The following is a 4285-nucleotide window of genomic DNA, read 5'->3' on the forward strand; positions in this document are numbered from 1 at the left end:
GATTTTATTGTGCTTATGATTTTAGTATGTTTAAGTTTGACATTAGCATTTATTTTACATATAGTAACCATTTTATATTGATACTTATAGTGTTATCATGTAATCATTGTTTTGTTATTTTGTAATCATTATTTTGTAGTTAATTGCTTGATCAGATGCTTTATATATATATTGGAAAAGTAAGGGCTTCATGCTTTAGATATAGGTGATTGCTTATATGAAAAGAGCACAGTAAGGGGAGGGGGGGAAAGGAGCTATGGATGGAGCCTGGGTTGTTGTGTATGAGTCATCATCTAGGAATTATTTTTTTGTGCCATCTTATGCCTAGTACCAAGACCTGATCTTTTTGTTCTGAAAAGGTATAAAAGGTGGAAGACATCTTTTCTGGTTGTTGCCTTCATCTCTCTACCAGCCACGAAGAGAGATGGGGGTCACCCAACTCTATTTTGATCAAAATAAACGTTGTTTACTTGCTGAAACCTCGACTCAGGAGTTTCTTTGGCTCTTTTAAATTCCTGAGTAATGCTGGGGCAGTTGTGAGGCTAAGTGGAAAACCTTACAATAGACAAAGTAAAAAAAAGAAGAAGCCAAATGTCAAGTATCCCACGCAGTTCATATAGCAAACAAAGACTCCTGAGACATTTTTCTGTTGCCAAGAGTACAATTTACTGAGCTGACATGGATACGGAATTAGCAAAGCCAATTCTAACCTATTTGCATGCAAATAGCATAGTTAAACATTCTCCTTTTCCCTGGCCCTCCCATTGTCACTTTATTCCCTCCAATCAATTATGTTCATTTTGTTTTGGGAACAGACTCTCTGACTAGTGGACTTTCCCAGCAGGTGACCTTGGTACCCTGGTATATCCTGGCTTTAAGTCAGTGCTCTCTCATTCCCTCCTTTGCATTCCCCCACCCTTGCTTCTTGTTCTGGCTGTGAACAGCCAGAACAAGCCAAGCTTCAGCCGTGACACTAAGGTGCTTTGGGATTTTAGAATTCAAATAGACGGTGCCTGACACATGGCACTTCAGACATAACAATTATCGATAAGAAAGACAAATATCTGGTTAGTGGATGGGGAAGTACCTGGAGAGAGCAGAAGAGGAAGAACTGAAGAAGATAACAAAATACAAAGACCTACAAATAGAATTAGAAAGACTGTGGCAGAAGCAAGCAAGGGTAATACCAATAGTAATGGCCACTTTGGGTGCAATCCCAAAACATCTGGAGTACCATTTGAGCACCATCAGTATTGACAAAACCATCATCAGTAAATTGCAAAAGACAGCTTTACTCAGAACAGCTCACATCCTGCAACAATATCTTTAATACAACATCTGCCTCTCCCAAATCCTTGAGAAGGACTTGATTGGTGGACAAAAATGCCAAATCCAGTGTAAACATCTGGCTCACAGTATGTGAGCATCCTCATCCTGTCTGGCTCTCTTAATTCGATTTTAGTATAGTTCTTAATAATATTTTATATGTGTGTTGTTTTAATATTTTAATCTTTTAACTATTTTTGACTGGGAGTCACCTTGTAGGGTAGATGAATGGCATAAAAATCCAATAAATAAATAAAATTGCATTTTCTTTTATACAGTGTTTTATATAGTCTTACCTACTGAAACGGGAACTTTGCAAGTGACCTGGAATCTTCCGATATGACTGATCAAGAGCCGAAGTAAGTCAGCCTGCAAATAATGCCACCCATGGAAAAGAACATTTGCAGCTCAGGGTTGAACTGTGAGGTCCTTGGTACTTGGTGGATCAAGGAGCACTAAGGCCACTTGGCCAGTTTTTCACATGCAGGAGCCCTTGGTCCGCTGATCCTTTTCAGTGAGGGGTCCTTGGTGCTTGTTGCTCTCTGAGCTGGCTTGTTTTCTTGCAGACATTTCATTACCCAAACTAGGTAACATCATCAGTGCTAGTAAGGAGTGCTGTTTGTTGTCAGTTTATATTTTAGTGGCTTGCCTGTCAGTGTTGGTGGGGGTGGTCTTAGAGATTCTTTGGTTTGGCTGTTTGCTGTTGGCTTCTTTGGCAGTTTTGATTGCTGGTCTGATGTTAACCTTGCAGTTAATCTCTGCTGTTCTGCTGATACACTGAAAGACAAAAAGGACAAGTATAGAAAGTGGAAAGAGGGGCACATAACTAAGGCAGAATATCAGCAAATAGCCTGAGCCTGCAAAGATGAAGTAAGGAAAGCTAAAGCTGAAAATGAACTAAGGCTTGCAACAAAAGTCAAAAATAACAAAAAAGCTTCTTTCAACATGTAAAAAACAAGAAATGATTGGTCCATTAGTGGGAGAAAGTGACAAGAAGGTGACAAGCAACAGGGAGAAAGCAGAACTACTTAACTTGTTTTTTGCATCTGTCTTTACGGGAATGGTCCACTTCTCTGCCAGACACCTGGGCTAGTGACCTTGGCATTCTTGTAGGCTTTCACGGCCCATGGACGGCTTCTTAGAATCTCATTTTATCCCTATGCTTTTTACCCCTCCCCCATTTCTATGGCAAGTTGAAGTTAACAGACATCATAGCAATTCAACCTTGACATACCAGCCCCCTGAAAAAAGGATAAACATAGGAGAACAGTAAGCACAATTAAACCTGAAGTTTCAGCATGAAACATTAAGCATGTCCCTCCAAAATCCTCCCCATTCTCATGCACACACACCTCCCCAAAAGCCTTTCCTCTCTCTTCTCACTGCTTCTCTGAGAAAAGCCCTTTCTCTTCTGCCTCTTTCTCCAGTGTCTTTTTTTCTCTCCCTCCCCTGCCAAAACTGCTTCCTTTTATAGACTCTCCTGTGTCCGCCCCCCTTTTTCTTCTGGGTGTGCCGGAAGTGCCAATCCCAGGGCTTTTGTCTCACCCCAGCAGCCCTGCAGCTCCCGAGGACTCTCTCATGGCAAGTCCTGCACTGCACCGCTTTAGCTCGTTCCCTCCCCCACTACACTTGGCTAGGCTGCCAGGTGCCACCTGCCAGGTGCCAATGTACCACCAGTGGTCCATGAACCACCAGTTGAAAAGCCCTGGCCACAGCCTTAATGTGCTTCTTGTGTAGCCACTCATTTTGTGTAGCCACTCATTTTGGGCCCAGGGAAATCTATCCACGCTATTAGGTACTTAGTGGTCTCCCCGTGTGTGCATGAGTTAAGGATTTTGGGATACTTGGCTCTGCTGGGCAGCTCTCCGCTAGCATATTAACTGGCTCTGCTTTCACTTTCACAGCATTCACCTAACTTTCAGTAGTTTCTCCATTCTCAGCCCTTTCTTGGCTTTGCTCCTCAGTCGCCATGTTACTTCCCTAGTCAATTGACGGGTTCCATCTTTTTAGTCACAACTCCTTCAGGGAACGGATGGCTGGTTCGTTCTGGCAATTGGGTTGAAACTTTGGCTAGTGGCTACTTGGAGAAGGGTGTAGCCGGTACTGGAGTGAACGGCATTGTTGTAGGCAACTTCGGAGAATGGAAGTAGGTCAGTCCAGTTTGTTTATTGGTAATTAATAAAGCATCTTAAATATTGTTCAAGTACTGAGTTTGAACGTTCCATCCGACCATTTGTTTGCGGGTGATGGCTAGATGACAGTCTCTGGGTGGTTCCCAAAAGGGACAGGAACTCCTTCCAAAATTCTGACATGAATTGCACCCTGTCTGATATGATGCGCTGAGGTGCCCCGTGTAGTCGGTAGATATGTTGAACGAACAGCTTTGCTAAGGTTTTTGCGATTGGGACTGGGAAGGGTATGAAATGTACTTGTTTGGAAAATAGGTGGGTCACCACCCAAATAACTGTATTCCCACTGCTTTCTGGTAACTCCACTATAAAATCCATGGAAATTTCCTTTCATGGTGCTGAGGGGCTTGCTACTGGGTGCAGCAGCCCTGGGGACTTTCCTTGTAGTCTTTTTGCCGCTGCACAATGTCCTTTTTGAGAGATGGCCACCAAAATTGTCTTTTGACTAGATGTAATGTTTTCACGAACCCAAAATGGCCTGCTGATTTTGTATCATGGCATAGCTGCATAAATGTGAGTCTTTGGCTTTTTGGTATGTATAATTTTTTCCCCACCCAGGGTAATCCATCGGTGATGGTGCATAGGTTTTTGTGACTTAGGAACCACTCATCAGTTTCTAAGGCTTTTCTGAATTCAATCGCTGCTTGGCTGGCTAATGGTTTTTTCAGTTTCGCTCGCGCCCAGGTAGTCACTTGTGCTGCTAGTTGCTTTTCAGGCATGAGAGGTTTTGTAATGCTAGGTTTGGTGCTGTTATACTGGGGCATATGGGA

This window comes from Protobothrops mucrosquamatus, unplaced genomic scaffold (assembly GCF_001527695.2).
Source record: "Protobothrops mucrosquamatus isolate PMUCROS unplaced genomic scaffold, P.Mucros_1.0 scaffold1036, whole genome shotgun sequence".
NCBI lineage: Eukaryota > Metazoa > Chordata > Lepidosauria > Squamata > Viperidae > Protobothrops > Protobothrops mucrosquamatus.